At 45.8% G+C, this 13,357-nt stretch overlaps 1 long non-coding RNA gene across 1 annotated transcript in view; it reads right to left on the bottom strand.

Annotated features, from left to right (window-relative positions):
- Nucleotides 1-13,357, bottom strand: part of LOC308059227 — a 13,564-nt gene continuing 207 nt past the window's right edge. Inside the window, exon 2 of the long non-coding RNA XR_013926178.1 lies at nt 1-5,520. This is a non-coding gene — a long non-coding RNA (uncharacterized lncRNA). The remainder of the gene's footprint in view (nt 5,521-13,357) is intronic.

The raw sequence follows: 13,357 nt of genomic DNA on the forward strand, positions 1-13,357 counted from the left end.
TAAATGGGAAAAGGGGCAATATTTCTTTCACAACAAATTTTCCAACAGCTCTTTTATGTTGGAAACACTTTCAGACTTGTGGCAGTCCTAATAACCCCGCATTGTCCAGCTCCAGAAGTCAAGATGATCATCAAAATATACATACACGCACAGACATATGTATGTGTGTACACACAAGCACTTATACTAGTATAGATGATTATGGAGGTTGTGCTGGACCCAATTGACCAAATTAAGATAGAATTGTCTGCAGAACTGTGGATTGAGAAGACATGGTATATGAAGACATGAAGACAGATACAGAGAAGGAAATAAACTTGTTTTCGTGCCCATACTGGATGGGGGGAAAAGCAATGGACCAAATCACAGCCAGGAGGATCTGGGCTAAGAATAGATTGGCTGGAAAGGTTGTGGCATCTTCATCACAGAGAGTCTTTCAGAGCATGTTAACACCATGTCTGCCTGGTGACATATGACATGGATGGACTTGATCCTCCCTTGAGATAAAAGGCATGGCCCCGCTGAACTCTCAATATCCCTTTCCAGCCCTGTTCCGCTATGATTGCGGTGCTGGGAACAGTAATATCATCTGCGTTCTCACCTCCATTGCTCTAAGAGGATTTCTCCCAGGATGTGCCTTCGTTAATAGGCTTCAGCAGATCTTTTGTGAGGCCAGCTTTAGTGTGACCTGCTAGGAAGTGATCAATACTTCTTCCTTCTTACTGACACCACTGTCCAGTGTTTTTGCCCATTACTAGGTTTCATCGCTTATACCACCCTGCACTGGTCAATACAAAAAAAAGTGAGGTGATAGGAGGCCTCCCTACCAAACTAAAGCTTTCAATGAAGATTAAACATTTATTTCTGGACTGAGGTCTGGAATCCAAGCCCTCAGTGTGGGAAGTGAAGGCAGCTGGCTTTGAGGACTTAACAGCTGTCTTTATTTCTTCAGCTCTTGGCCCTAGGATTTGCCTCTGTCTTAGGGCTCTCAAACTTCTGTCCTGGGATCCAGCTCTCTGAAGACTATACAGAAAGTGTCTGGGATCCAGATCTCTTTTCTCCCCACACTGGTGAGGTATGGGTAGGCTACGTTGACTCAAATGCTACTTCTCCAGCACATGCAGGGCATTTCCAGGTTCAACTCTGTCCTCACAAATCTCCTCCCAACAAAAGGCTAAGAAGATAAAATAGTTTTTTTGGCTCAGAGCAAAGGTTCAGCTACTTCAGTTTCATATCTCTGTTGGTGACCAACAGCAAACGTCTAGGAAGAACGAGACAAACACAACATAAATGTCCTCCATAGCAGTTCCCCAGCTCCCCGCAGTTTCCAGTCTGGCTCTTCCTGGCCAGGTGATATCTTTGTATTTTACAATAAATCCCATGGATGTTTTTGCCCAGTTCCCTTACAAGATATTTTTCAAACCTTTCATCTTCACAGTTGATACTATTTCCAAAGTTAGAAACTTTCACACATCTGGACCTTAAATTTGTTTCATCCCATGGGAAAGAGATATTGGAGTCCTTGTTGGTAGTCCTCTGAAAAGGTTGGCTCTTTCCTTAGCACTGGCTAAGAAAAGCAAACAGGATGATATGAATTTTTAGGAAAGGAACGAAGAATGAAAAACAAAGCATCTCTGTACCACTGAATAAACTCATGATGTGAGTTAATACTCAAACAATGAGTGAAGTTCTGCTCTGAGGAAGACAAAAAAGGATAACCAGAGATAGAAATCTCTTTCACACAAGGAGGGACATGGTAGGAGTTCTCAACCTGGGAAAGATATGGTGGAAGAAATGGCAGCAGCAGTCTACGAAACCCTGAATGGAGAGAAGATGATGAAGCAATTGTTTCTTGGAGCTCAGGAAATGGGGATCATCCATGAAAATCTTTGGGCAGACAGTTCTGGAGCAAACCAAAAGATGGTTTGCTTCGTTTTCCCTTTTTCCAGAGCACACTGTCAGCAGAAGCTGGGGTGATCAAAAGCATGCACGTTCAAAAAGAATCAGAAAAAAATTGTGGAAGGTAAGTCCACTGGACTCCTAAATGCAACACCTGAAATGCCATCTCCTGCTGTCCTGAAGAAGAAAATTACAGCAAGACCAGTCTTCCCCTGTTTTATAAGTACCTGCTGTTGACCATGAGACAGGACATGGTTTGATGGACCATCAGGCTGACCCAAAACCTATGTGAGCGTGCATGTTCTTCAAAACCCTGAAGCAAACACACCAGCTCCTTCCTCAGATGCCTCAGATCATCGCTTGGCTGCTTGGGCTATGCAGGAACATGTGAACAAAGAAACACCCTTATTTTTGTAGATTTTCTTAAAAAGTAGCTTAAATCCCTTCCCAAGAGCAGTACATGAAAACAAATAGAGATGATCTGGCATCAAAACAATCCCTAAAAATTGGGGTGCAGTATGCGCAATCCTTGCACAACTGTATCAATTTAAATTCTCTGTTTCTAGTCATCATATATACATGACCTTAAACGGGTAGCTTGAAAACTTACCCAAATAATGAGAAGTAGAATAGAAATAGCCAAGCAAAATTTTAAATGCCCATAACAGAGCAAAGGGGAAAGGAAATATCTGGGAGATACCAGAAAATCCGCAGACTTTATGATCTTACACGTCTCACAGGCCTTTACCTTTCACTCAGTTGCCCATCTATTTAAACTTGTATTGTGTATCTGTTCCTGAGACCTTCCAGAAAGGTCTGGGAATCCCAGAAGAGAGCTACTGCCTGTGAACTGGACTAGTGGTTCATTCTATGGCTGGATACTGGTCTAGCTGTCTGCTGGGACTGGTGGGAAGCAGCAGAAAGGCCTGGGTCAGGCTGGAGAACATGGCCTTTGGGGGTTACCATGAAGGAGAGCATTTTCTGACTGTAAGGGAGAAGGAAGTCATGGCCAGCATGGAGCAGGAAGGATCTGGTGGTGGAGAAGGAAATGTTTTAGCAGAAAAGTCCTTTCTACTGGCAGGAGGGACTAGATCTGGGCTGAGATATATAGGTGTTCACACTCTTCCTTGTTGCACTGTTGTGCCACCTCTCCTTCCCACTCTGGCCATGCCCACCACTAAAGTTTGGGAAGGGAGAACCAGCAGCACGTCCTGGCATCATCAGTGTCATGTGCTGGGGCAGCAGTGACCTCTGCGCCGCACACATGGTCCCAGCTAGATGTGAAATCCACCCCGTCTCAGACCTTGGCTGAAGGATGTGGACATCCCAGACACAAGGAGGTCTGATACAACAGGATTGCAAGTGTTTTTACAAGGGAGCTGATGCCAAAGAGATTGGCAGGTTTAGAAGGAACGAGAGGGGAAACAGAGATTAACAGACATGACCACCGAAAGAAGAGATGAGGCTGCAGGGACTCCTGAGCCATGGGGCTAACATGGGGAGGACTCTGGCTTTATCTGTGTCATTTACACTTTCCGAGAAAGGCAACAAGTTTAACACTAAAAACCTGTCAAATGTGGTTGTCATCACCTCTTTACTTCCCATTTTTAAGTAAGAATTTGGCAATTCAGCTTGCATCCTCTAAAATAATCAATAATTCCAACTTGCTTGCTTTAAAATAATTGTAATTTCAACTTGTTTGGCCTATTTCTTCCCAGATTGATATCCTTCTTTCTCTCTTTCTATATAAATCTATAAGTATGTATAGAAATGGGCAAGGCCTGTAGCAATAGGACAAGGAGGAAAGCTTTAAGCTGAGAGAGGGGAGATTTCGGTTGGACGTGAGGAAGAAACCCTTCCCCGTGAGGGCGGCGAGGCGCTGGCCCAGGCTGCCCAGAGCAGCTGTGGGTGCCCCATCCCTGGCAGGGCTCAAGGCCAGGCTGGACGGGGCTGGGAGCAGCCTGGGCTGGGGGGAGGGGGCCCTGCCCCTGGCGGGGGGTGGGACTGGATGGTCTTGAAGGTCCCTTCCAGCCCAAACCATTCTGTGATTCTGTGATTCTCTAAACCTTTCTCAGACACTCCAACATTACAGAATGAGATGAAGAGCCACTTAGAGGCTCTGTCAAGAGTAAAGACAACCTAAAGTGACCAGATCAGGTTTTTGCCCTTCAGCTTGTAGATGCCACCAATGAATACCACCCTTCCTCGGCATTTCCTGGTCTGATCCTGCAGCTGTGGAGTACACAGTGAGCATTTACAGAAACAGTCTTGCTGCAGTCAACGTGACTCCCTGGGTGTGTAAAGGGTTGCAAGACTGGATCTGTCTGTGCCTACTGCCCACACACATCTGTGGAACTACTCTGCTGGGACTCGCAGGAGTTGTGAAACTAGGCTCGTACCTTTTCCCTGCAGATTTTGTTAATTCTGAGTTGTTTTATATCTGGCTGTGATGCAACCCCCTGAATTTAACACCATGGGGGACTGAGGTACCTCTAGTCCATTGATTCATCACACGTGATCTCTACATAGAGCCCTGCAATTGCAGGACTGCAAAAAGTATTGGAGAGATGATGTGATTTTCATAGTATGGAAACTGCAAGCTATTCTAACACTGCTGGAAGGCTCAGGTTATTGGTCAGATCAGCTGAGCCAGGAGCAATCAAAAGACAACCTCCTATGGGATGTCCCTTGTACAACTTGCAGTGTTGTGAGGATGGTTTATTAGCTGACTTCCCAAGGGAAGGAGATGAAGTTCTGTTCCAAGATCCTTCTTCATTCATCAAGGGAAGCATTTTCAACCATGCATGGATTCTGGAGATGTGTTTTGAAATTCAAGAGCTAATATAAAATATCCAAGCATGTACGAAGGCCAAGGTCCCAGAGATAAATTCATTTTAGTAGCAGAGCCCTGCCAAGCAGGGTCTTCTGCCTCCTTAGTAGTGAGTACCTATGAAGAAATCCCAGTAGCAGGAAGAGTGTGAGGAGAAATGTCAAGTAGGTCCCAGGTCTTTGCTGTAGCGGTTTTATGCTTTTCTCTTTGCAGCTGCATTTCCAGTTTTGTAATGGAAAACATAACTCCTTTCCTTGCTAAAATAACCCTCTGTTTTAATCAGTGAACTTACATAAAACTGGTGGCTAGTGAGCATGCTTGCTCTAAAACAGCAAACTGAAACTTTGCAAACAACCCCTAAACCTCAGCTGTTTCTGTAGCACAAAGAAGCAAAAACTTTGGCTTTTGATAGACAGAGGCACTTCAGGGCGAGAGCATTTGTGCCTTCTCCCAGACCACCAACAGTGATGCTCTCCTGCATTCATGGAGGGGAGCTCTGGGACAAGATGAAAGGAGGCAAAAATATGTTTACAAGGTGTAACTAGCAAGCACAGGTCCGATTGCAGTTTCCCTCAAAGGTGAGTGCTTCTAAATGGACATCTGCAGCAGATCTGGGGCCTCTTTTGGATGTCCTGGTAAATTTAAGATCATTATTGCTGATTTGTGTCGCAGGAGCTTCTCACCCATGGTCCAGTGAGTATCACACAGTAAGTTATGAGTCAGTTAGTATCACAATTCTGCCTTGTAGCTGGTGATAGAAGGTGCAGTCAGACTCAACCAAGTGGGAAAACCTGTGAAAATACAGAAAAAAGGTAAAATCTCTGGTAGAAATGGTGAAATTTGCCATAGCAAAGGAGACCAAAGCCCTGATGCTCACACCTAGCCAGGCTTCCAGCATGCTTGGTGCTGTGTGCAACAGCATCCTTGGAAAGGAGACTCGCTTGGTCTGTGATGCTCTTGAGCCCCCTTGGTTGTCTACCTACCCCTCATCAGCAGAAACCATTTGGTCCAAGACCTCAAGGAGCACCTTGGACAGACTAACTTGGGCCTCTGAGCTATGCATAAAACACAGGCAGGCGGGTGACTGTGTGTCCCTAAGCCTGTGGGTAGACCCATACCTCATGCAATGGGGAAAACAGTGCAGCAGATGCCATGTACTTATTCTCTTGCATTTTTCCCTATCGCAAAGCAGCTCACAGAAGCCTTGCTCCTGTAGACCAAGGATGGGCCAGGGCAGCTCAAGCTGGAGGAAATTCCAGCTCCAGCATTTCAGGACTGGGATCCCTGCATTCTCATGCACATCTCCTTGTTCTTTTCCTTTGAGAGCCACATGCTTAGGGTCATCCACATGTAGTCTTCATCCCTCCTTCCACTGAGACAAATCCCTGGATGTAGATATGTGCATGGCCTTAACATGAAAGCAACACCTGTTGCCTGCAAACCGATGTCTCCCAGTCTGCGATCCTAAGGAGCCCTTTCTTACATCTTAGAAAGACTGCAAGCACCCACCCAGTTTCTAAGAAGCATCAGCTTTTCTCCAGCCAAGGGAAGACACAAGCAGCAGCTTACATGGAGCAGAGACCCATCAGCTGGAATGAGACAATCTAAGGAAGCAACCCAAACCCTCTTCTTGCAGAGCAGAGTTACCCAGAATATGTCATGGCTATGCCTTGAGAAAGCAAATACCCACACAGCAGCAGTTAATTTGCTTCTCTTCCCTGCAGAAAAATGGTCTCTGTTCATCAGGCTACCGTGCAAGGATGGGGTGCATCTTGCCTTCTTCTCTGTTCCCCCAGTGGAGGTCATTCCATGCTCTGTGCGACACTGAAACCCTAAGGAAGGATTGCAGGGGTCTGGGGCAAAAGGAGGGTTTCCCCAGGCTCTGCTTTTCTCTGCACATGGGTGCTGCTGCTGGATGGTCCCCAAAGGGCTTGGGAAAGTTTGCTACAATTGGTAAAATTCTTTGAGGCTGGAAAGCACCAGAAATGGGCAGATCCCATGGGGCAACTCTTGGTTATGTCCATGCAAACTGAGGGTGTTTTGCAGGGTCCATTTCTCCCTTTTTCATCTCCTTTTTCCTTATTGTCTTGGGACTGAAAGATCCTGCACAGGATTTGGGGCCGGAGCCATCATGCCCAGGGTAGTGGACAGCCCTCGAGAGGTCGGCCTGGCTGGAAGGTCAGGGGGGGACGGATGGCCTTGGCTAATAGCATTAGTCTTCTTCAGTGGCCCTGGACAAGCCCAGGGGATGGAGGATGTAAGAGGCTTTTGCCGAGGATTTGCCCAGTGTGAGAGCTGGGATGGAGGCAGGGAGGCAAGGAGGAGCACTTGCCTTGGTTTCATCAGTAAATGCATGGTCTGGGTTTGGATGGTCACCCTTCCAAGCTTCGTGCCTCAGTTTCCCCACCTGTGGTTGGAAGCTGGCTCTGTCCCAGGGCTGTCTGGTTGCAAATATAGAGGTTTGAGAACTTCATGGGGAAGCCTTTAGGAAAATGCAGTCTTCTTCATGAGATGGAGCTGAAAATGCTTATTTTTTGAGAAGCACAACAGGAGATTAACATGATGCTTCCTAAAAGAATATGGAAGTCTCCCACCTTTCAATAAGGGGAAACTGTTTTTTTCCCTATTATATTTAACCAATTGCCCATGTCTCATTCCCCCACACCCTTCTTAATGAAGGAAGCAAACATAATTGAGTAAAAAACTAAAACCACCTTTTTTTTTCTTTTTTTTTTTCTGTGTGCCAATTCTTGTTTTGGAAAAAACTTGCAATTGGATTAAAAGTGGAGCTGGTTAACTGTCTATTACTAATTCTCTAGTGCTCATTCAGCACAGGGACCAAAGTTCTTTAGCCATACAGTTAATTTTTAGGTGCTCTAATTTTAGACTGTAGCTAGGCAGCTATACCTGACTTGCTGCCAACAGCCAAAATCTGGCTTGGCTCAGTGACTTGCATAAACCTTCCTATCTGTCTGGTGGGGAAAAGGGAGGGTGAGGCTTTTTTTTTTTAATTTATTTGTAAGTTTTATTTTGGTTTTAATGCCCTCCAGCACAAAGCTCACAGTGAAGGCTCTCTTGCAGTTTTGGCCTGAACTTTGCTTCCACTTGTGAAAAAAGAGGTGTAAGTGCAGCTTAAAAGAGAAGAAATGGCTACATTTCAAAATCTCTGTAATGTTAAATAACTCTTAACTCCACGAACAAAAAAGCAAGTGCTATGAAAATAACTGATTCCACCATTAACCAGTGAGTTGCAGAAGACATACTCTTTGCCCCAGTACTGCCAAAAATAGTGGCTGTATCTATACTGAATATGAGATGGGTGTTTGCAGTGTTGGTGCTCCTACCCCAGGCTGCACCTAATATATGGTGAGCCATCAGACAGGATACAGGATCAGCATCCTACAGGGAGACAGAACAACTGTGGGATGCCCATTGGGTCTGACCCTCTGCTGTTCCCTTCCTTGCACCTGTGGGCTGCTCTTCAGTCAGATTTGCTTTTAACACAGTCTGGATGAATGCAGGCTTTGCCACACCAGCTGAATGCTTGTTCTTCCTCAGTTTCTTTCCTGGGGATGTCCAGATGGAAAAGTCCCAGCGATGTGTTGATGCATGCCCGAGGTGCCCACACTACATGCAGAAATCCCCCTGGAGAAAAGGCTTTGCAAGGCTCTGCCTTGCAAACATCCCCTTCCTAAGCAAATTCTTTGAAGGGCAAACCTGATAAATAGCTGCGAGATAACAGCATGACACCAAGGTCTGTGGAGGGGAGGGTGTAAAGCACAACTTGGCTGAAAATCAAGCTGTGGGTAGGGGCTGGGACAAGTCTTTGGCCACATGAAGTGTATCTAGACCCAGATGCAAAGGCCAACCACTGCAATGACCATGGTAGTGCTCAGATGTCTGCAGGTATCTCAGTATGGGCTCTGCTGAGCAATCCTGGGGAGGGAGGCATCACTCCTTGCTCACTCAGCTCTTTCTGGCTCTGTACCCTTGCAAAATATGAGCCGGTGTCACTGGACCATGCAGATGGCCTTGCCCAGAGTGACTTTATGCATCTGTTACTCATTGTCCTGTTATGCTCCAGTGAGGAAGCATATGATCCGTGGTTGTCATTCGTGCAAGGAGGGATGGGCCATGAAGTTTGTTGACGGGTTCAGAGGTACCCTGCCTGACACTTATTCTGCATGTCTGCAAGTGGCTGGCTCCTGCCCATATGGGAAAGATTTCTCTGGGGATGGAGCATTGGAGAGGACCAGTCTGGGCTCCTAAAATCATAATACCTAACTCAAAAGCATGGACAGAAAATAGAACCCAGGCACTGCTGTTCACTCGGGGTGACAAAACATTTCCCCTGCCCACATTAATGAACAGGATCTGCAGGATCCCACCAGAAGCCACAGCCAGGAAGCAGGAAATCCCCAGTTTTGAAGCTGATGAGGTGAAGGACCAAGCGTGAAATTCCTACCACTACCTAATTCTGTGATGCTTCTCCAGGACACAACAGCTTAGTTCCCCAGCAAGCTTGTGCCTCAGTTTCCCTCTCCATACCAAGGGCTTACACAGCTTTTGGGTTTATTTGCGACTCTGTAGAGAAGCAGGTGACATGTGGGGAAGTGGGAACACACATCTCCCTTAGCTCAAAATTCAGGTCTATCACTCGGGCGATGTATGAACCAACAGCACACTTCCATAAACATGACCTGGACTGCGAACTCTTCCCCCTGAGGCAGGAAAAACGATGGAGGGAGAGGTTTACCCTCCCATGACTTTCTGCTGCCTCTGTACAAAATGCTAAAAATACCCTTCAGGAGGTGATGAATGGACCTTCGTCAAAGCAGATGCAGGTGACTGAGAACATTTCGCCAGCATTGCTCTTTACGAGTGCCTCCCAAGTGGCACCTTCAGGCTCAGGTTACATTTTGGGCTCATGTGAGCAGTTCCTGGGCTCCCATGGCTGAATTAACTGGCAAAGGAGGAGGACACAAGGCCTTGGAGGGAGAGCGGAAAGCACCGCAGGCAATGCGCAACGCAGAGTAAGCACGACCAAAGTCACATTTATGGCAGGTAGAAAAATAACTGCTGCAGGAGTGAGAAAGGGTCTTGTCACTGTTTTGCCTGCTTGGCAATTTGACAAAGCAAACCTTGCTGGCTGGCTGGCTGGGGTTCAAACTCCCTGTTAAATCCCAGATCTTATCGTCTGGTTTGTCATTTACATTACTGATGATAAGACTTCCATCCTTCCTGGCGAGGGGCTCAGAGGAAGATGCAGGGATGAAAGCAGAAGCCTTATGGAGGTCCCTATGGTCTGGTGAGAGGTCTTTGGTGAGCCACAACTTGGCAGCACAGACTTTATGTGCTTGCAACGTTCTCCTGCTCAACACAAGGTTTTCCCTCTCCATGAGGATGCTCCTCATGCACCACGAGTGGGCTGCAATGACAGCAGACCTTATTTTCAGCCTGAATTCATCGCACTGCATCAGAAGAAATACATGGTGAGCTGGACCTGATCATGGTACCCAAGCTATGGTCTCTACCACCGAGATAGACCCATCATGTTCTTAGTGGGCTCAGAAGAAACTGGGGAGAAAAGGGTCTTTTCAGATGCTGTTGTCGCAGTCTTTGTAGAGGTGCCTGGATTAACGGACAAACCTGGCAGCTATAAACCCTCTCTGTTGAAGACTTGTATCAGTCCTGAAAACAAAAATCTACTAAAAATAATACTCCCTGGAAAGAGGAAACTTTAAAAATCCATAAACAGAAGGTTAACCACAGGCAGGGAAATGACTTTACATTTTTAAGTCTGAAGACAGATAAGCCTGACTTTGAGTGCATATGTCCTGACATGCCAAATACAGGCAGTTTCATACATGCATCCAGACACCTGGCCTCTGGGTGAAGACACTGAACACTAATGCTTTGAAAATAGGACATTTTCTGCTGCTAAATAACCATGTAGGAACAAAGCTATAGAGCTGTACACCAATGGCTGACTCGAAGTACTGCAAACCCGCCCCATGCCTCACAAACAGTTCTCAAGTTCCTGAACAGAAGCGAGAAGGGAAAAAGAAGCGTGTTCTCAAAAGCTTGATTTGATAGGCATTGCCCTAAAAATTCGTTATGTGCACTAAAAAAACCCAAAACAAACTGTGACTGCTTAAGGGTTCGTTGCTGCTTTGCTGTGAGATTCAGTTGCTGCTAAAAAATAGAAATAAAGGACAGGACTCTAAAACTATTGTGAATTGGTTTTGGCTGTAGAGAGCAGGAAGACTGGGTCCTGCCCATGTTACTTTGTCCACAACCAATGTTTTTCAGGCTCAGGTGAAGTAATTGTAGTGTATTTGAAAGTATGTTATTGTTCAAGAACAACCGTGCCCGACAGGTGGGTTAATAACAGACGGGGTCGTGTAACTCCTGTGTCAATGTAAGCACCCAGCAAAACAAACTGGGCATTTCCAAAACCATCCATCAAACTAGCACTGCCGTGTGTGGCTTCTCGATGGCAAAAAGTATCCTTTTTGTGGATAACTATTTTGTGGATATCTATTATTCGGGATTTTCTATTATTCTATTAATAGATTATTCTATTAATAATAATTATTCTATAAATAGATTATTATATTAATATTATATTAATAGATTATTCTATTGATAATAATTATTAATAAGTATTCTATTATTTCTGATTTTCAGTGAGCTGAACAGGGGAGGGGGAAACAGAAAGTTGCAGGACAAGAACTGGTGAAACAAGTGAGATGGGAGGTGGGTGGCAGCCAGTTCCCTGCCGCTGCTCAGGTTCTGTGAAGGCGGAGGCTGTCCTGGGGCTCAGTCGTGTTGTCACAGATCTGGGCTCAGTTTTCCTTCCTCCCAGGAAATGTGGTGTCACAATTTGCACCTGCAAGTCATGTGTTCACGCTGCTGTTCAGCCTGGGGCTATGGTGGTTGTGTCTTTACTCCTGCAAGTTGTAATACTCCATTAAGCATGGAGGTGTTTGTGGGTTTTTGTTTGGGATTTTTTTTTAATAATTTATTTTATCAATGCAACCTTCCAGGCTGGGATCCCACTGCAGCATACACAGCAAGAAGATGATCAGGATTCAGAGAATTTGGACCCAAAAGGTACGACAAGGTGGGTCTAGGTCAACAGAAAGATGATGGATCTGGAGAGATGATGGTCCCAGCACTTTCATATTTTTCTGTCTACCTGTCTATGCTGTCACAACCTGGCAGTACAATTTTTTGCAGGTTTTTATCCCGGTTATGATAAGAAAAGCTACCTTAGTCCTTATTTCACTTGTGGATAACTCTAAATCAACAAGGGACACGGGCAGGCAGGAGACCATTCCCCTTTCACTCAGCAGTATTGTAGTGGTGATTTATTTCTGTTCTGGACTCCCTTTTGGAGATCTTATCCAAGAGTTGTTGGGCAAGACCCTTTCTTCAGACAGGCTCTTGCAATTTTCCATTTTTATACACATTTCAACAAGCCGTTACAACTGTTGGAAGACGGCCCTGTGGCCAAATGGGGAGTGAACAAGTCCTGGTGCCAGTTTCACTCAAAAGGATGGGTACGGGAATGCTTCAGGGGGCTGAGAAGAAAAATAAATCACTCTTTCACCTCTGAATCTCAGATTTAAGGTCTCCACAGCTGAAAATACCACTTTTTTGTGAAACACACTGATAGACACGTCTCTCTGGGCCAAAAAGTACATATTGCAGAGGCATCCCCAAGAGCAACAGGAAAATGCTGCTGGCTCAGCAAGGCTCGAATCTGCTCCTGCCCTAAAACCCAGTCAAAAATTGAAGCATTTTTGGGGGCATTTCGGTGGGGATCGCTACTTGTCTGCATATGGGGAGCTCTACATGCTCTTTGCTTCCAATGGGCTTTTCCTTGTGCGATGTCAAAGTTCTTCTCAAAAGCAGATCCTTTTTGTTTCCTCCAAATTAGAAGATAAAATTAGATTAGAATATGAAAAAATATTAGGAAAGGGTGTCGAGGCCTGATCCTTTGTCCAGGGGTGTAGCAAAATCCCCCCTTTTAACAACTGGGCCAGCCATGACTCTGTTGCAAAGAATCTGGTTTAATGCCATGGGAGATGGGACAGACCAATCTGTCCCCATCTGTAAAAATGTATAGAAATCTCTTGGCAAGTGCAGCTACGTTAAAACCTTGATATATACCTAAATAACACCTTGTTTCTTATGGATCATTTGAGTAGATCCTTAAACATCTCGTTAGGAGAAGAAAATGAGGCTTAGTTAGAGGTTTGGGCATACCTGCAAACTGTCTTAATGAAAATGAAACTTAATGAAACCATTAAAGCGTCTGTTAATAAAATTTCTGCAATTTTCTCTTTTCTACCTTCCTCCCAAATCCCACCGGGGAAGCTACAATCAGCAGAGTGTGGGGTGGGAGAGTATTTGAGGAAGGAGGAGGCCACAGCGTCTTAAAGCACCCACTGCTAGTGGGGGCCTGGGGGGGATGCGCCCCCGCCCCTGCAATGGGGAGAAAGTAAACAGGGAGGGAAACACCTTGCAGAGGGTGTGGGGGTGCCCCCCGAGCCCCAACCCGGCACCACGGACGGCCAGCGCTCCCCCGCCCCCCGGGCTGAGGGACCCAGGCGCCCTGCG

The sequence above is a fragment of the Falco punctatus genome (genome assembly GCF_963210335.1).
Source record: "Falco punctatus genome assembly, chromosome: 2".
Lineage (NCBI taxonomy): Eukaryota > Metazoa > Chordata > Aves > Falconiformes > Falconidae > Falco > Falco punctatus.